This window comes from Anas acuta, chromosome 2, assembly GCF_963932015.1.
Source record: "Anas acuta chromosome 2, bAnaAcu1.1, whole genome shotgun sequence".
Lineage (NCBI taxonomy): Eukaryota > Metazoa > Chordata > Aves > Anseriformes > Anatidae > Anas > Anas acuta.
Window position 1 is genome coordinate 20,319,454 of NC_088980.1, and position 21,053 is coordinate 20,340,506.

At 37.2% G+C, this 21,053-nt stretch overlaps 1 protein-coding gene across 2 annotated transcripts in view; it reads right to left on the reverse strand.

Annotated features, from left to right (window-relative positions):
• PLXDC2 (plexin domain containing 2) overlaps positions 1–21,053 on the reverse strand; it is a 271,670-nt gene that overhangs the window by 145,477 nt on the left and 105,140 nt on the right. The gene's annotated exons all lie outside the window — the stretch shown is intronic.

The window sequence follows — 21,053 nt, forward strand, 5'->3', positions numbered from 1 at the left end:
AACACAAGAAGGACATGAATGTATTAAATGATTGAAGAGGAGGGCCATGATCACCTGATCAGAGGGCTGGAGCACCTCCCCTATGAAGACAAGATGAAGGAGTTGGGGTTGATCAGCCTGGAGAAGAGAAGGCTCCAGGGAGACCTTATAGCAGCTTTCTAGTACCTAAAGGGGGCCTACTGGAAAGATAAGGAAGGACTCATTGTCAGGGATTTTAGTGATAGGACAAGGAGTAATGTCTTTAAACTAAAAGAGGGTAGATTTAGTTTAGGTTTCAGGAAGAAATTCTTTACTAAGGTGGTGAGGCACTGCAACAGGCTGCCTTGAGAAGCTGTGGATGCCCCATCCCTGGAGGTATTCAAGGCCAGGTTGGATGGAGCTTTGAGCAGCCTGATCTAGTGAAAAGTGTCCCTGCCCATGGCAGGGGGGTTGGAACTGGGTGATTTTTAAGGTCCCTTCCAACCCAAACCATTCTATGAGTCTATGATTCTATGATCAATTTTTGTTAATATATTTTTTAATGTATTTCAATTACCTTTATCAACACAGAGTACAGTAAGGCTCAAGTAATCTTGCATGTTTTTCATTAAAAATCAGTTGTACTTTTCATATGGTCTTGTATGCTTTGAGCCAAAAAGGAGAAGAGGGATGCTCTCTGCTTTGCATATTGCAGGAGGAATGGAAAATTGTTCAAAGAGAAGAATGGTGAGGTTCCAAATAAATTGTCAAGAGAAGTGGCAAATCAAAAGAATAAAATAAAATAAAAAAGTGAAAAGATAGAATGGAAAATAATTTATTTGTAAAAATACTCCATTCCTTCTGTTTGACAGAATCTTATAAACAAAAGGCACTACTTCCAAGGTCTTTACTAAGCATCAGATACGCTGTGTAACTGCAGAAGAGATGGAAAAATAGAAAATTATCTACCAAAGCTTCAAATAAGAAGTAAGATTTTCCTGCATCATAGCTGGTATAGGGGTCATCGATACAGGTGAATCTGCTAGGTGTTGTTCACAGAGAAGAAAGAGTTACAGTATAGAGGCAATCTCTATTAAAATTTAGGCTCTGTATGACTTTTTTTTTTTTTTTTTTTTCTATTAGATTGTTAAGAAATCTGGTAAACTTATTTTCCAAGGTATTTGACTATCCTCAGCCATACAGTGCTATGCGCTGAAGGCACTTTGTGCCTTAATGAAACCAGAATTTAACAGAGATGCAAAATAAGCAATCTCAAGCCGTAACTTTCCCTTAGACTCCAAGTATTCGGGCTTCTTTTCTTTTAATCGATGGCTTTTTTAAACGTGTTTCTTCGCATTTCTTAAAAGGCTTAGAAGATTTCTTTTCAACAAATTGCCATCCTTATGCCTGTATCATCATGTAATCAGCTGCGAGATGCAGAGGGACAACTCAGCAGATGAACTGAATCATGCCCCTGTGGTCCTTATCAACATCTATTCAAAGCTGCCCTTCCTGCTTCAATCTGGAGGGACTTGCCATGGTGTTATGGGGGCAAGGATGTCCAAAAGCTGACAAACTTGGAAATCTTACAGATAGGATTGCAGGTACATGCTTTCTGTTTCTGATGCAGAACACCCAAAGCTTACTCCATGGAAGCAACATTTCCCCTCACAGAATGGCTGAGGCTGGAAAGAAACTCTAAAGATCATCTAGTCCAACCCCCCTGTGAAGCAGGATCACCTAGAGCACCTGGTGCAGGATGGCATCCAGGCAGATTTTGGATATCTCTGGAGCAGGAAACTCCACAACCTCTCTGGGAAGCCTATTCCAGTGCTCTGTCACCCTCACAGTAAAGAAGAGCTCTCTCATATTCAGCCAGAACCTCCTGTGCTTCAGTTTGTGCCCATTGCCTTTCATCCTGTCACTGGGCATAATTGAAAAGAGATTGGCTCCATGCTCTTGACACCCTTCCCTCAGGTATTTATACACATTAATAAGGTCTCCCTTCAGTTTTCTCTTTTCTAGACTAAACAGGCCCAGTTCTCAGCCTGGCCTCGTATGACAGGTGCTCCAGTCCTCTAATCATCTTCACAGCCCTTGTCTGTACTTGCCCCAGTCGCTCCATGTCCCTCTTGTACTGTGGAGCCCAGAACTGGACATAAAACTCCAGGTGTGGCCTTGCCAGGGCTACATAGAGGGGGAGAAACACCTCCCTTGACCTGCTGGCAACACTCTTCCAAAAGCACCCCATGTTACCATTGGCCTTCTTGGCCACAAGGGCACATTGCTGACTGATGGTCAGCCTGCTGCCAGGACTCCCAGGTCTTTCTCTGCAGAGCTGCTCTCCAGCAGGTCAGCCCCCACCCTGTAGTGGTGCTTGGGGTTATTCCTCCTTAGGTGCAGGACCCTGCACTTGCCCTTGCTGAGCTTCATGAGGTTCCTCTCAGTCCAACCCTCCAGCCTGCTGAGGTCCCTCTGAATGGCAGCACAGCTCTGTGGGGTATCAGCCACGCCTCTGAGCTTTGTGTGATCAACAAATTGGCTGAGGGTGCACTCCGTTCCATAATCCAGGTTTCTAATGAACAGCACTGCACCCAGTGCTGACCCCTGGGGGACACCACTTGCTAGCAGCCTCCAACTACACTGCACCACTAAGCTTAACCCTGGGATCTCTGCCATCCAGCCAATTATCAATCCACCTCATTGTCCCCTCATCTAGGCCACACTTCCTGAGTTTTCCTATGAAGATGTTATGGGAGACAATGTCCAAAGCCTTGGATGTTATGGATGAGGATTTTATGGGAGAGACAGTGTCAAAAGCCTTGCTGAAGTCAAGGTAGATCAAATCCACTGCTCTCCCCTCATCTACCCAGCTAGTCATCACATCATAGAAGGCTATCAGATTGGTTAAGCATGATTTCCCTTTGATGAATCCATGCTGACTACTCCTGATCACCTTCTTACCCTCCACATGCTTGGAGATGACCTCCAGGATGAGCTGTTCCATCACCTTTCCAGGGATGGAGGTGAGGCTGACTGGCCTGCAGTTGCCTTTTTGCCCTTCTTGAAGGCTGGCATGACACTGTCTTTCTTCCAGCTGTACTAAGTATTTATAGTACATTTTTCCCTCCTGCCACACTACAAAATCTCATCATGTGCTGCAATGACCAGTGTGCATTAGATACCTACAAAGGTATCTTGGGCTACAATGCATCTATATGTCTGCAGAACTGTGTTCCCTTCTAAAGCACCTTTTCTGACCAACCCTGATGGCTCTTAACCCACATTCAGAGGGGCAAACAGTATATTAACCCTCATTTTGCATTCCCACTGCAGACTACTCTTTTTATGGTCAACAACCAACATATTGAGAGAATTATCTAAATTAGAGGACAGGAAATGATAAACTTAGGGGAGAGCCTATTCACCTCCGCATGAGTCTCATCCATAAAGGATGGAATTATATTTTGTTCTCCCACATCCTGAATAAAATTGAATGTGACTTCTAAGCTTTAAGTTGTTGTAACATAAACTGCTTTCTAAAATATTAACAACATAGCGCTGGAGAGAAGCATGAAATAAGTACATTGGGGTATTTACAGGGGCTTGGAAATTCTACACATTTATCTCGTATCAGTCCATAATTTTTTTATGTAATATAATTGCATCAAGGCTTCCTCAACATTCAGCATCAGTCATTCCTCATTAGAGAAATTTTTGATCACATCTGTGCATAGATTTTATCTTACTTCAATTGTTTTAAATATGTGATTTTTCTCTTGAAATATAGAAGATGTTCTAAATCATATTGTTGCCACACTATTACACTGATAAATTTATTGTAATAAGTATAAAATAAATATTAACTAAAATAAATATTTTACAGGCACAAACTATACCAACACAAGAAGTTCTATGTTCATCTGTGTCCAGAATACATTATATCCTTCTAAATTTACTAGTGGAAAGTATTAAAAGCACACACTGATAACATCTTGAGTTTAAAAACAATTTTTTTTTTCATCATTATCTGTGAAAGATTCTACCAGTGGTACCACTAGACAGTTAATTATCCCGGTCTGAGAGAGGTATTACTGAAGCTGCAACTATATGGATTTGTTTTCAGGCTGTGAAGGGAGAAACTTACTGCAGGATGCCTCCTCCTCTCAAAATTTTTTTTCCTCAAGCTTCTGGGATGAAAGAAGGCCTGGCCAGACCAGTTCTGATCCAGCACATTACCTCAGTTTATCTTTACACACCTCTTATGCTGAAAATGTGACTTTTTTTTTTTTTTAAAAGTCAGTACAACATGGGGTTTTCTGTTACTTGAAAGTAAATTTAATTGAAATAAATAATATAAACACATTCTCAGATAATTGATAGATCGAATTCTAAGTGCAGGCAGCTCATGATAAAAAACAAAACAAAACAAAAAACCTAAAATTATAATCCTTTACAATTGTTAGAATTATTTCATGTTTCTGTTTCTGTTTGAAATCTCTATGTAGCTAATAAATCACATAAAAGCCATTTTAGAGGAAATGTACCGAAGTATTATACTCTTATTTTTGAGATCTCAGAGCTTGCACCTAATTAACACAGAAGAACATGTCATTCAAATCAATTGGAAAGCAGCCAAAGGCTGTTTTTGATTAATAATAAAATTATAATATTGGCAAACATAGATGAATAGGAAGTTGTTCAGTCTTTATGAGCATAAACTCATAACTGTAATAAGCCTTCAAATCTGTTAAAATTAGAAGCACAGTTTTCAACATGGCCTGATACGGTTATGTGCCAATAACAGGAGTGCTAGATATATTTAGTTCTGTACAAATATCTTGGTACCATGGTCTGTAGAGATGATACTGTATCATCGAATTTGGAAACAGTGAAAATAAACTTCATAATGAGTATGTAATTAAACTGCTGTTTTGATTTTGTCTTCAGCTCTTTTCCCTGAAGTTTTCATGAAATTAGCAGTGAAAATCATTATGCCTGCAGCTCCATTTCCCTTGGGTTACATTAGGGTTAGCTCTGGAAGGACCTAAGCAGAATATTTAGAAAGAAAACTTAGGAAGAGGACTGTGGGCAAAATTACAGACAGATCTACTTCTGCTTACAACTAAGACAAAGGTTTCAAATTTTGCTCTGAACATGCTTACAGACTCACAAAATCTTTAAAAAGACATTTTAAAGATTTTGATAATTATTGCCTAAACCACCATGTACCAAATATTTGATTTGTCTACCTTAGCTTGCATGTTAATTTAACAATCTAACCCGAGAGGGGACATGACTATGAAACCACTATGTTCTTGTATATCAGGATCTGACTTTTGAGGCAGCACTGCTACCCCAAGTTTATTTGTTTGTTTGTTTGTTTGTTTGTTTTTGGTGGGAAGATAAGTGTCCTGTACTAGAAAAATACTGTGAACTGCTTAATAGTTATATCATTAACATAAACCAATGCTGAAAGTTGACAACTGAGTAGCAGAGAAGTTTGTCTATATCAATATTGTGAATTTTGCAAGAAGTTCTTATGGATCAGAAGGATGGATTGGGATTTACATGGAAAACATTCTGAAAAAGAAGAAGCCACCAAACTGTGGTGGGGTCAGAGGGTCTTTGCTTTGCCATGCCCTTACACAAAAAGGGAGAAATTGTAAATAAATAAAACCAAAATGAAATAGCAGAACTTGACAAGTGAGACAGCTTTGATTTAGTAGGAAGTCTTGTCTGTATAAGGCTTTATTTAGAATGAAGATGCAGATCTCACTCTACAAGAAAAAGAAGCATTCAAAATTTTATGGACAGCAATGTCAATAAAAGGGAAAGAAAAGAAACCCTACTTCAAAAAAAAAAAAAAAAAAAAGGGGAGTAGGTAAATAATCTGACACTTTCTTTTTTTTTTCCCCCCTCTTCCATGAGGTCGAACAAAGGTTTGTGGGATGTTTCAGCACATCAGAATTTCAGAATTGCATTCCTGGAAAACATGTGTTAATTACATTTCATGATTGCATGTATTTAGACCAACTCTGCAATTTGACTAATTTCATAAATGCACCATAATCAACAAGATTTTTTTTTTTTTGAAGAGCCCAGAAATACATATTGAAACCTCTATTCAACAGATTGCTTGCAAGATAAGTATCATTTTTCTAAATCTGCCGCAGCCCAAATGCCAGCAAAATCAAATATCAAGTACACAAATTTATTCATCAAGGAATAAAAAATGCCATCATACTTCTTTAAGTTAAGTAACTTTCTATAGCCTGTCTCATTAATCTATTTCTTCTGCAACCATTTTATTACTACAGATGAGAAACCAACAAATTTTTCTGTAAGTTATGAAAACTGGAGGCATGAAGTTGCAGACTCCTCAAAACATAAACATTCCTCTAAAGCATACTCCAAGTAGAGTCTTCATATACTGAATGCACAGAATCACAGTAAAATCAATCACACTTCTTGTAAGAATTCCCAGTTTAAACTGCGTCTGCCTATGAACAGCTGTATAGTATAGAGACATTTTTCTGCAGCACCGGATTCATAGTACTGATTCCATCTTTCTGACTTTAATTTAGAAGAGAAATGAAAGCCACATTATGGCATTTTATTTTTAAAAGTTGGCTGAGACTGTTATGAGAATTTTAAAATTATGTGCAAGAATGACACCTAGGGTGATTCTACTTTCACCAAGCAGGGGCGAGAAAAGAAGTCAGGGATTAATAGTAATAGAGTAGTGAATGGCAGACATGTATCACAGTGCTGAAATGACTGCTGTTGTATTGTGTGCTCCAAACAGCAAATAACACCTAATATAATATCTCTCGAACTCTTACAACAAATAGCAACTAAAACCCATGTTGAATACAGTATTAGTATCAATAATAACAGGTACTATAGCAGGGAAATAACATACTGGTAGTTTCCTTACACAAGTATTTTATCAACTATCTGAATTTAGACTTTTCCCTCTTCAAATTTGTTTTATTCAATAATTATTTTTCATCACTGTAATGGTCTCAAAGAGCACATAACAACACGTCTAGAACTTTTTCTTCACAGGTATAACTGCTTCAGTTTTGTTGTTGTTGTTATTTGTTGTTTTTGTTGTTTCTTTGTTTTGTTTTGTTTTCCTTGTCTGATTTACTTTCATTTTTCAATTATTAACATATTCATACTGGTAATTAAAATGATATTGTTAAAGTCAGGGGTCTGAGTCCACTGGTAACAGTACTGTAACTGATTAATATATATCAACATAGAGGAAATCTTGTCTAATTTCAGCTTCATTCATATTCTCCAGCTACATTAGCAAAACAACTTAAGATGCAGATCAAATTTATAAACCATCAGGTTATAGATTAACAATGTATTATATGGATTTGTTTTGCCACTTCTCATGTCAGTTCCACTCATGACAAGGACATAAATTTATTGATAACTGATAAACAGAACAAGAGAAAAAATAACAAGTGTCTGAGAGAAGGTTTATAGTCCAAATTTGAGATGCCGGGTAATGAGATAAGGGAGAGAGAATTTTGGCTAGCAAAAGGTCATCAGTCATCATGGGAAACCTAACCAATATCAAGATTTTGAAGCCATTACAGGAAGAAGATTTTAAAGAAAAAAAGATACTATTATTTGATGTGTGCATTTTTTTTTCCTTCTATACTGAACACATTCTAGGCAGATTTTAAGTTGTTTTCACAACTAGGTTTAAACAGTGACACATGAGTCTAGGGAATAACGATGGTAACCAGAATGGAAAACGTATAAAGGTTAACAGCTCTTACATGTCTCATGCACATCTGCATCCTGCAGGAGCAGACACTTTATATATAATAATAATTTATATATAATTATATATATATATATATATATATATATATATATATATATATTATAATAATATATATATATAATAATAATATATATATTATATATATTATTATATAATATATATATGTTATAATAATATATATATATAATATATATAATAATAATTTATATATAATAATATTATACATTATATATTATATATATACTTTGGAACAGTAAAAGATAATTACATTCATGCTAACAACGTAGTGTATAATCCTTTATTGCAACTTATTGCTTTCTGAGATAAGGAGACAAAATCACTTTGAAAAGAAACCATAGAAAATGAAGATGGACTTGATTGCCTCTGAAACCCTGCAGAGAAGGACTTGGAGGTGTTAGTGGATGAAAAACTGAACATGGGCCAGCAATGTGCACTTGCAGCCCAGAAAGCCAACTGTATCTTGGTTTGCAATCAAAAGAAGCGTGACCAATAAATTAAGGGAAGTGATCCTCCCCCTCTGCTCTGATCTTGTGAGACCACACCTGCACTACTGCATTCAGCCCTGGGGCCTCCAGCACAAGAAGGACATGCACGTATTAAATGAGTCAAGAGGAGGACCATGAAATGATTAGAGGGCTGGAGTACCTCTCCTATGAAGACAGGCTGAGAGAGCTGGGGATGTAAAGGCTGAAGAAGAGAAGGCTCATCTGAGGAGATCTTCAACAGGCCTTCCAGTATCTAAAGGGGACCTACAGGAAAGCCAGGGACAGACTCTTCATCAGGGAGTGTAGTGATTACAAAGACTAATATTTTTAAACTAAAAGAAGATAGACTTAGATTAGACATTGGGAAGAAATTCTTTACTCATGGGGTGGTAAGGCACTGGAACAGGCTGCTAGGAGAAGCAGTGGATGCCCCATCCTTAGAAGCGTTCAAGGCCAAATTGGATGGGGCTTTGAGCAACTTTGAGGACTTAAGGTGTCCCTGCTCATGGCAGAAGGTTGGAACTGGAAGTTTTTTTAAGGTCCCTTCCAATCCACACCATTCTATGATTCTGGTTTAGCTTTTCCTTACAAAAAAAAAAAAAAAAAAAAAAAAAAAAAAAGCCCTAGTAGGCTTAGAGAAGCCATACTTTTGTAGCTCTTGTGTGATTTAAAACTCCACAGCTGTACTGTTTTACTGTTACTAATGCAATATCTTCCAGAGCTTTCAGGTGGGTCAGGTCAGAGAGCTGGACTAAATGGAATGCACAAAAAAATTCAAAAGCATGCTATTAGTGCCTATCAGTTACTTTTACTGGAAAAGGGTCAGGAAATCTAACCTCAGTGTACAATGCATAACATAAGCAGCTTCTTCAATTAGGAATTGGAAAAGTAAAGAGTTTTCTCTTAGCTTAAGTAAAGAGTGTCTTAAGTCTTACTTTTCTCAGTGCTGCAGTGACTTCAATATAGCTTAATTTCCTGTAGATTTGGTCTTTACTATACATACAACAATGTTTTTAACACTGGCCCTCAACCTTTTTATCAGATAGAGATCCCTAAAAATGTCTTAGTACAGTTTTAGATTTAAACTTAGTCAAAGGAATACATCCCAGTTCTCATTTTCCTCTCCTCCTTTCCAGTGTGCAATTTTGCATTACAGAAGGAACCCTCCTAATCTCACCTAAATAGAAGAAAATTCATCCCTCTGAGTGCATTGAACAGTGCTGGGATTCTTCATTCTCGCATTTCTACTTTACATTCAGTATGACTAACATTGCTTGATGTTTGCACACCATTCAAGAAGGTCTCATGTCTACATTCCCATTAGCACTTTCAATAATTATTAGTAATGTAAACACACAAGTGTGCCTACATGGATATTTCTCACATATTAGGTTTGCACATAGAGTAAAAGGAAACATATCTGTTTTCTTACTTTCCTACTTGAATTTGTATTTTCTTGTGGAATATCGAACTCCAGCATAGAAAAACAGAGTTAACATGCTTTAAATCATCTGAGATTTTCTTATTATAAATATCTCAGAATTAAGTTAAAATATTAATTCATGTATAAACTATGCATCTTCTGCCCAAACCTCACTAATCACAATAGCACTAAAATCACTATATCACAAACCCTCACTAAACCATAAAATTATTTGTGTAGAAAGCAGCAAAAATTTCAACAAAAATATTGTCCTATTAAAAGAAACGGACATTTCTCTACAATATTCTACTTATATGCAAATTCTTCCTTTTCAAACCTAGGTTCAAAGGTTTTTCAGAGAATACTAATACCAACTTTACCTTATTTAAAAATATCAGTTATAAGTTTTATAAAGGCTTATTTCTCCAGTCAATAACTGGATTACAGTATAATTGCCAACATCAAACATGAGCATTTAGAGCTGTCTCCAATACATCTATCTGACAGTTCCAGTTTGGAGGCATCTTTTCTTTTGAAAGAGGCATCTTTCAAATAGCCCGAAGATACCAGCTCCCTGGTGGGTCAGCTTCATATCTAGATTCAGGCTTAACTAGGTTAAAGTAGTCGATTTTGCTAGCAGATGTGCACTGATGTGCACATGCATGTAGCTGATAAAAATGAAGTGAAAAATATTAGACTGAAGGTTTTTTAGTCTCATCATTAGGACTAATTTCTGTCTCTGGACAGTGGAGAAAAGCATACAAAAATGACAGTCATTTATAATTCGAACTGCAGCATATGTCTGTAAGACCTTTTACATGAGTTTTCCAGGGAGAAGAGAGAAAATACCTTGGATGTGCCAAATCACTTAGTTTTACTAATTTATGCTCATCTCAGCAGGTAAGGCAAGTGTAATTTTGGTATAGGGTTATCTTCAGTTTTAGCCTGAGGGAAAGCCAGAGGCTGAGAGTTGCAACCCCATTGCTTGAAAAAATGGATTAGCACAGACTGATTGGCTTTTTGTTGTGTGTAGAGGCAAAGAGTGGTAATCCCAGGAACTGCTCTGGCCAAGACATCAGTGAGCCCTCAACTGGCCTGTCATGCACTGGTACTGCAGAAACAGTAGGGGATTGCTGGCATCATGGACAACCCTGTCAGGCTGACTTGGAGGCAGGCACAGGGATCAGTATTAGCACTCACACCAAAGTCAACTCCATTGGGTTTGGTGGCACAAGCAAACCTGGCACCACCAGGAAAACAAGGCTCAAATATCACCATGACAGAGCTACCTGAACAAATACGTGTGCACAACATGATTATGCAGACAGAGATTAAAATCTCACCAACCTGGCACAGTAGAAATCAGAGAAGAAAGGTGGAATAACAGTTTATCTGGTACAACAAACACTGATGGACATGCAAGCCGAGGTTTTCCTCTCGTTCCAGATCAGGAGAGCCCAAACAACTGTAATCACCTTGTTAACTATTTATTTATTTATTTATTTTCTGCAAATAGAGACAAACTCTTAAACTCCTTACTTGCTCCTAATTCCCTTCTTAGTGAACCTGTGGCCACTGGCCAAAATACAGTCTGCACAAATACTGCTGCTGCTCAGAATGTGAATAAACCCAAACACTTCAAAATGAGGCAGAACATGCAACACAACCCCAGAGCAACTGGAACATGAAACATTTCTCCTGCTGTGTCCTCAGTTCCCTTGGCCTCCCTTACATTGGTAGAAAGGAAGCGGTTTGTGGTATTGGTCGTTTCACAGAGCTCAGGATTTGGAAATCTGGAAAATGAACAAACAATTGTGATTACCCAGAAATGTGTAGTGAGGAATGCTATAGTATCTGACATTAGAAAAGCCAAAGGAATATGTTGTATGACTTTTCTTCCACTCTGGTGGTAAGGGACAATTTTCGAAGATGGAAAAGTAAAAATTTACAACTGCTTGTGGAGATATAGCTTGTGCTTTACTCTAGCTCAGTACTAAAACTCAGAAACCGATTTCAGAAAGAATTTAAAATTTAACCCTCTTCATTTCCACTATGGATTAAATAAAGAAATTTTATATCTACTTTCATTTTCTGCACATGAAGTTTTCCTGGACCAACAGTGATTCAGGATTTACAGAGATTATGCCAGAACCAGGTAAATAGATTGATCATTTGAGGAATTAATGAATTCGTTTAACAAAAAGTGAAGGCTTAATGTCAGCACTGACTACACTTTGTCAAGACAAAGTTTTCATGTAATGTCCTGCAAAAAGTAGAAGTAGTAAGAAGGTGTTTTCAAAAACAGAATTGTTCTAACGATCAGGAAAAATAAGAGTCTCACTGGGCTTATGTGGTGGAGTTACATGCTTAGGTCAGCAGTGATTGAGAAATACATTAAATGTTAGTACTTTAAAATTATCAAGACATTTCTGACCAAATTTTCTTGGCTTTGCAGATACACTGAATTATCCTTATAGAGTTTTGTTCTTGAGGCCAGTTCTGTAGAGATAGCATGGCTAAGAAACTACAATGATATTTTTTAGAAGAATAGCTTAAAACTTGTTTCACTGCCTCTTCATCCTCAACCCACAACTACTGCTCAACATAAATTTATCTATACGTTTATACAGTTCCCTAATTTCTGTATCATTTATCTCTAAAGATTAGTTCAAAACTTTAAAAAAAGAAAATCTCTTGCCTTATACTTTCATCCATATGTATTAAATATGTATTTTTCTGGACTCCTTAAATAGTGATTTTAAACAGTAAAAACTCAAGAGTGGAAATCTGGCCTGGTTCAGTAGCTCAGTATCAAAAACATGGCTCTGTGTAAGACTTTCCACCTTTCAACTTTTCAGGATGAACAAGAGAAATCTGAGTAAATCTATTAAATATAAATAGACACTGAGACTACAAAAGGAAAGAAAATATACTGTGGAGTCCTGGATTACTTGATTTGTATAGTATTGTTGCATAATAGGTCAATGGATGCTTCGATTTTGATATCTGTAAGATTCAGATAATGATACTGGTTTTCTCTGTAAAACATATTCAGTATTACTGGTGACAAGTGTTAGGTAAGAGCTATGTATTATTTTATTACTAAATACCATTGTTTATTTCTTCCAAACTCTCTGTTACTGTGCACTGGTAAACTATTTACGGTCTTATCAAAAAAAGATTTATTTTGTCACTGAAATTAAAATGGATCTAAATATTTTCAGTTCCTTTTCAGGAAAAAAAAAAATCATTTTGGCTTCATGAGGTGATCTACTGGGGAAAAACCTCATGTTTCTAGTATACTAATGCTAGAAATTAGATCTGAGACTGTTCTTAAGCTCTGGCTGTAAAAATCTGCATTGCTAGACTTGGTGTGGGAACAAAATAAATAAATAAATCATACATGAAGGAGAAATTGTTGTAGATATATGTTTAGAGTGAAAGAACAGCTGTATCAAACCTATGAAGAAGCAGAGACATTAAGAATTAAGATAAGAATTAAGTCAGTAAGAATGATAGAAAGACATTTGGCAGAAGAGAAATAATTCATTTGAAAACTGGCAGAAGTACTGGAGAAACAGAAGAGAAAATATTGCATCAATCTTCAAACTTGTCAAAGCAATTAAATTATCTAGCAAATGTTTAATTGAACTGCCCAATATATGGAGTATTTCCTATCTCTTCTCCCAGAATACTGAAAGACTAATACAGTGGATTGGATACTTTGGGTAAAGTGCAGGAAGAATGTGTTTTCCAGGAAGAATGTGTTTTCCATCACTGCACACAACGTTGCAGTTTTAACCAACCAACAGGACTGGAAGGACTTGACTCTTCTAAATGGTTTTTAGAATTTACAAATAAACAAGTATAATTGTTAACATATTTTCCAAATGGCACTGCTCACATGCACTTCCGTCATGCTTTGATAAAATGAACAAATTCTATTGCTGACATCTTCTGTTAACACAAATAATTTACATGGAGATAAGTTATTTGGATAACCATGTTGTGGAAAAAGACTGAATGAAAGTGATTTTTTTTTTCTTTATTGCACACTTTCCAATTCTACCACAACATTCCCAAGAAAAAACCTTAACAGCTTTGCAGTGCTCCCACAGGGGTGGTTTGCTAACATGCCATGTGCATGTGTTTCATCTGTTCGTTTTCTTAACCAGGAGGCAGAGATTGATACTCCCGTGCTGCAAAGCACATGGTGTTTTAGAGGCTACACAGGGATGAAACAGTTCAAATGACATGCTTCACTTAAGAAAAGACAGATTTACAACTCTCTCTGCTGTGCCTGCACTTTCTAAGTGGAAGATAGGACTATGTAATGTGTGAAGATTGATGTTTTATGATCATCACCTGAAGAGCATGTTTTACTTTTCAGGAGTACCTTACTTTCAGTAAGAATCTATAGAAGCAACATATACAAGAAAGGCCAGTACATTTCTTAAAAAATGTAGGTATGTTTAAATGTTTTGGAAGGCCTTATTTTGCAAATAGAGCTGAGCTTAGAGGGGCTCAGACTCAGTAGACTCAGTAACTTAGATGTATTCAAACACTGCCCAATGCACTGAGAGAACTGAAGGGCTGGCTCTGTGTGAAGAGACCCTCTTGAAAGGAAGGCTTGTTTTCTTCTTGGGTAATCACCATGGCACATAGCATTAACACTTCTACTCAGCACTTGCTCTGGTTATTTATTATCACTGGTTGGAAGGCAAATTCAAAGAAGAAAGAGGGAACAATGTCTGGAAATAAGAGTGAATATTGTGGGTTTTAAAAGTTATTGGGCACGATGGTACTTGAATGTTTACCACCTCCTGGCTCATTAATCAAAGACAGAACAACTCCATGTACGGAGCAATTTGGGAAAAGAAGTCAAATGAGATGTGGCCAATTTTGTTAGACAGTGACTGATAATATATCCATAAAATATTTTTGAAAATTCACCCTCTTTTTTCTTCTCATTCTTCCCACTGCAGATTTTATTCCTCACAAGCGCATATGAAATGCTGCCTCAATATGCTGTTTTTTTTCTCTTTCCAAATCAAGCACAGTGCCAACAGTCAGCTTTGGTTCCCCATGCCCTGTCCTTGAGACTCAATGACAGTAAAGCACCAGCCAGTTGCATGAAAAGGCATCTTTTACAGCAATCTTATATTTCTACATTAATGGAGCTTGTTGCCAAGGTTTTAGCCCACAGACTGGCTGACTGCCCATACAGAGCCACAGAAGCCACAGTAAGGTTTGGAAACAACCCTTTACATATTGCAATGGAAAAATGATTCAAAAACTGCTAGACCTCATTCAGTGCAAGAGTACGATCCAAAGGTTTATCTAATTCCTGGACAGAATATGACAGTAGCAATCATATTTAAATTGCTGATGAAAATATTCATAATTATTTTAGTTTTGTTCATAATTAGCTCAATGCAGAGTAGAAGCAGGGCACAAGCACTGCTTTAGTACCACCTGTATTCACACTGTCAAACCACTTACATCTCAAGCAATTGTCAAACTGATGAATTTAAATGGGACGTAAACAATCCCTAGGACTGCTCATCTTCCACAGGGCTGTCAGTTCCACTCCATTAAATAGTTCATGTTAAATTAATCTGTTTTCTTGCTGAATGCTCACTGCTTTCCTTAACATGCACACCTTATTTACTCATGCAGAGAAACAGCCTGGTCACTACAGTATGTAATTTCATGTCAGTTATAAAGGGAGGAATCAGCTACCATTTTCTGGATGTCTAGGTGTCCTGGATAAGTGACTGCTAAGCTTGTACAGGCTGGTTCTCTGTGAGCTGTATGTCCCACAGACCTATTATTTCCAAACCCACTACAGTCATCAAGCCTGGTCTATGGTATTTTCTCTTCAGATAAAAAGTAAGGACAGAGCTATCTAACAGTAAAGGATCCAGGCAGGCTCAGTCAGTAAAGGCACTCCCACCTAACCAAAAGCTGACTTGGCCACCTTTGTTCTCTGCTTGAGTGAGCAGCTCACTTGCTCCTTCTTTCTGCGTTTAGAAAGTACATGCTCACTTCAATGTCTCTCAAAATGCTGAATAAATTATTTTCTTCTTAAAACAGGGCTAATACTAGTCCCTGCAGATTATATAAACTGTCCTTCCTGCCCCCTTTGTTGTTCCAATTAGATTTTAATACTTTTTGAAACAACTTCTAAAGCAGAGCACCTTACTAGGAGATGGAAGACCTCCTCTAGGGTAAAGGGATCCTTGAACTCTCTGTTCCATTTCCCAGGAGTGCCTTAGCCACCAGAATACTATGTGAATGCAAGACACATCTTGCCATCTTAGAAGGCAAACTGAGTTTTATTTATTTATTTATTTATCACAGTCTCAGCAGGAAGCAGTATTTCAGAACTCGATGGGCATTGCTTCTTTTTGTTTCTCATTTTCAGGTAATTCCCACACCCACAAATGGGTGTCTGGGGTTTAAGTATTAATGGTAAACAAGTAAAACAAGGCTTTAATTCCACCTAGGAATTAAAAACCTACAAATTTGTCATGACAGCATAGTTTGCTGGTGCTCAAGTTCTTTATCACATCTGTAACCTTAAGCAAATTTGGGAAGAAGAGTTTATTAAAAACTAATCCATGTTGACAACAAATACCCTCTTGCTTCAAAGACTAATCTGCTTATGTAGCATACATATCACTTCTAAGTTTTCTAGTTTTATGTCAAGTCATGTAGAAGTTTTTCATAGTTTGGTGCCTTTGGGCACATTGCTTGGCTCTGAATGAGCCACTAAAACCACTGACACTGCCATGAACCACGACCTTTCAAATGACTGTTATTTAGAATCATAGAATAACCTGAGTTGGAAAGCACACACAAGGATTTTCGAGTCCAACTCCTTAGCTAAACACAATTTCATGACTCCTAGTGGCCATTTTCTCTCTTTTCCATTAATGGCGATCCACAAACTCACAAATTCTTCTGCTCCAAATTAATCTCCAGTTCTGCCTGGTTATGCCAAGAACTGCAGATTTTCCACATAGTGTATGCTTGCCTTTACATGATTTAGCTAAGCAATCTCTAAGCATCTGTCATCTGTTTATAAAAATAAAAATAAAATAAAAATAAAAGGATGAAAGCATATATCACTTATTAATTCCTGGGGGGGGGGGGGGGGGGGGGAAGTAATAAAAGACAGCCCATTCATCCTCTTCCTCTACTGTAAATACAGTAAGAAGGGAAAATCAACAATTACTTTATTATCCCAATCAGTTTTGCTGACATAAGGAGACTGAAAGCTGCCTAAAATGACAGAGAGGTTTTTCTTTTGGGGGAGAACATTTTCAGTGTCATTAATATGGCTTCTCCAAAGGTTATGTGGCTTTCTCAATAAATTTTTTCTCAGCTTAAGTTTTAAATACCAGTGATTTCACAAACACCAGTTCAAACAATCTCATGCAGATCTGTAATACGTTGTTACTCAAATGTTTGTAAATTGAATCTCCCTTCTCCTTTTCTTTTGTTACTCTCTTTCATGTGTATGTTCCCATGTTCCCCACTGCCCTGGGTGTAACAACCCAAACCGACTATTTTTTCCAATGTCCTTGGACTACAAAACATGTCTCTCCCCATCCAACCTAAGTTACCCTTCCTGTATCATGACCATTGACTTAAGTAGAGGCTCCACCATTCAGAGCCCTCACAACTCCATCACACCAGCTACAGACCTAAACAGGGAACTTTGTAGGTGGTTCTTCAGGTTTTCTCCTGCCCTCAGATCATCCATTCAGACCTACCCAGATCATCCCCTACCTTTAGTACAGCTACCTGGCCTGTCCAGATCAGCCTGGTCACCCACATTGAATCCTTTCTGTTCAGCCTGGTTGCAATTAAGGAAGAGGAGGAGCAAAGCAGAGAAGAGACATTGCTGCATGTGCAGATTGTGTTCTAACCTCAGCCACAGGTTTTGGCCCTTCTTGCCTGCTGCCTCTTCTTAACCTTATTGCCTGAAATTAGATGTTATACTCTTCAGTGACCTCTCAGAGGAAGACAAAACGGCATAGGGGAGAGTAAGACTGCATGGAGCTCTGCACAGAGTCAGGATGTCACTGCTCCAATAAGCAACCCAACAAGCTTGAACTCTATTTGGCTATCATTTATTTTCTCAGTATCAGAAAAGGCATATTATTTCTGTTTTTAAAATTTTTAAATTAGGACCTTTCATCATTTTTTTTTTAATTAGGATCTTAACATCAGAAACGTGTTACATTAGCAGTGCTTAGAAACATCATTGGGCTTCTTGGGCAGTCTTCAAATCTACTGACAATGAACTTAGATGTTTTAACCTACACAACAATCTATAGGTGTATTATAATTTGTTACTTACTGTTCTATGAATAATTGTGACATAAATCACTAAGAAAAAATACGAGAATGAGTCAAGGCAGTGGCAAAACAGCAAAGTGGTTTGCATGCAATTAAAGACTAGAATGAAATACCTGTACATGTTGAGTCCAGTGGGATGACTGGATTCCATGAAAAAGAAGGTAGTGATTTATTGATGATATCTAACATGTAGCAGCAATACCATAAATCTTGTAGTCATGGAGAGGGCTTGCATTGCCTTAGAGAACTTAGGTTTAGAAAACTCATAGATTTCTAGCATTCTTCTACTGCAAGATGCACTATGTATTCAAGAAATGGATATTTTTAAATATCACAAAATGATCTGGAAGACATATATTGTACATTGCAGTGATTAACGGAATACCTGCTGGTGGTCTGCGGAGAGCTAGTTAGTCCTAGGATGCTGCTTACTCTGTATTCAGCTATTAAACTATATTTAAAAAGTTAAACTCACATTAAGAATATATATGATATTTATTGTTCCATGTAAGGAATTGATGCAATTGTCACAGGAATAGTATTCTGTTGGCAGAAAAACAGTAATGATCTATGTAATGACAAATGGGCTGTCAATTAGGCCCATGAGGCAACATCTCATGTTGAAACATGAATTTGTGAATGTTTTATATTACCAGACACTTTGGCCACACTGTGAATGAGACTTTCACATATTATAGGTACCTAACCTAAGGTTCATAAAGAGGCATAATTTTTGTGGGGTGACCTACTAGCACTTTCTGAGCATCATTTCATCCAGAAGTATGTCCCCACAGACATCCACTAACTCTTCATCTTCCGTTTCTTCTTATTAAGTAAGCTAGTTTCTTCCTGATGTTATAGAACTATCCATACACACTTTAAAACATAGAATTATAATCATACCATCTGGAATAGAAAAATATGAGTGAGTAACTTCCTGATAATCTAATGATTTCAGTGGACTTATTGATGTTCAATGTCCTTTTGATGTCAAACCATGTCCTGTATGGCATGGTGGCTCACTGGAGACGGGAGCCTCTCTGAGACATCCAGCCTTGGAAAACAGAGTTGAACTCAGCTGTAATTGACTCTCACATTACTGGAAACAGGTACTGCTACCTTCTCACAAATGTATATACCTCATACACATCAGGTTGAGGAGATCACCTCACCTATTTTTAAATTCTCTTGAATACTGTAGTTCTGAAGGTTGCTCTGGCTCTAACATTACTGGATTAATTTACACCTTGGACAAAACCATTTTTCTTCCCCTGACAAACTTGAAATCCTTTAAACTTGGAATATTCTACGTGATCAACAACAAAATATTATTTCTCCCTTTGTGCATTATGTATACATGTAAATTTTGGGTAGGCTGACTGCCAGTACAATAATTTCTGTTACAATGCCAACTTATTAACAAATTCTGTCCACGTGTTTTGAAACTGTTCAAAACTTCTATTTGACATACAAGTAACCCAGTTAATCTTTATTTACTCAGAACAGCTCCCACTGACACATTGCCTGCTGTGAAAGTCCCTATAATTGCTAGGGAAGTCATCAGTGGGGTCACAGTAAGGTACCTTCATTTTCAGTTCAGCAGCTACTATTTGTGGGAAGGAGGAGGGTTTGCCTGAAACAACAAAGTTCAAGAACACAACATGCCCTGTTACTATAGTTCAGTTCTAGTCAAAATGACTTTTGTAGTTCCTTATTGGAAATTAAATCTCCCCAAATCAAATGCAGATGTCCTGTGTTTGTTTACTTATTTATAAATTTTACAAGTGGGAAGCAATGTAGAAATTGTGAGAAACAGACTGAAAACACTAAGAAGAATCCTTGATCCCAGTAGCTGTTGTAAAACATGCTTTCTCTACCAAAATACTAGGGGATAAAAAAAAAAAAAAAGAAAAAGAAAAAGAAACAGAAAAAAAGCTAATGTCCCCCTACCCTCTCAAGTGAATTGTTTCCAAATACATTATGTGTAGTTCTACCCTGTATTGTGATTCTAAATAAATACAGCTGCTTTCTCCTTTACTTATTGAAAATGCAATCAGCAATGAAGTTAATTTGTGCCTGACCAAGGCTCTTACAGTAACTGATTACTTACAGATGCCAAGTCTCCAAGTGAAATTTTTGCCACCTGTTTTCAATTTCAAGATTGGCAGTTTTGTATTTCCACAGCTTAGTGACCTCGTGTGGGGCTATGCCATCTGTTGCTGCATTCTCCATGCTCTATCACCAGTCTCAACAGGACATCAACATCAGAATAGCTTTATCAAGAGTTTTCCTCCTTTATGCAAGCAAGCATACTAAACACTACAGCCTGGAAATATCAAAACTATCATCCACATCAAAAAGAAGCTGCAGATGAAACATTGATTACTTTTAATTAGCAAGTTTCATTCATGGTGTGGATATGGTTTACTTTTACATCAAATTAACCATATCAAGAGGTTTCCATATATTGTACAGGCCAACTTTCATTGCATTTAGATATGGAAAGTCGTTATCTAGCTTAAACACTTTGTACAACCTGAAATTCTCCAGGAGAGCCCATTCCATTCATGTAAACAGTGTTGTCAAAATCTAATCTATGTACTAGAAAAATGTAATAGTATAATCCATAAAAAACAGTTAAACAGTTTTGCAATATATTTCCCTATTTTAGAGTAAGACTTATTTTCCAAAATATATCACCAATATTGTTTAAGCCATGACTCATCTTACAAATGAATTCCAGCTTGTATTGTTATGATAGTGATTACTAGATGGTATCCATAAAGGCAGACAATTATGGAAAGGCCTGTTCAATTAACCTGTCTGTAAGTTGCAGTACAAACCTTTAGGGGATGCTGTGTATATTAAGTTCATACCACATCTTCACTTTTGGACCCTTTCCACTATAGAATTCCAGCTGATATCAACCTGCATGGACTAGGATTGCTTGGTGTTATTATTTACTTGCTTGTAGGATCATAATGGC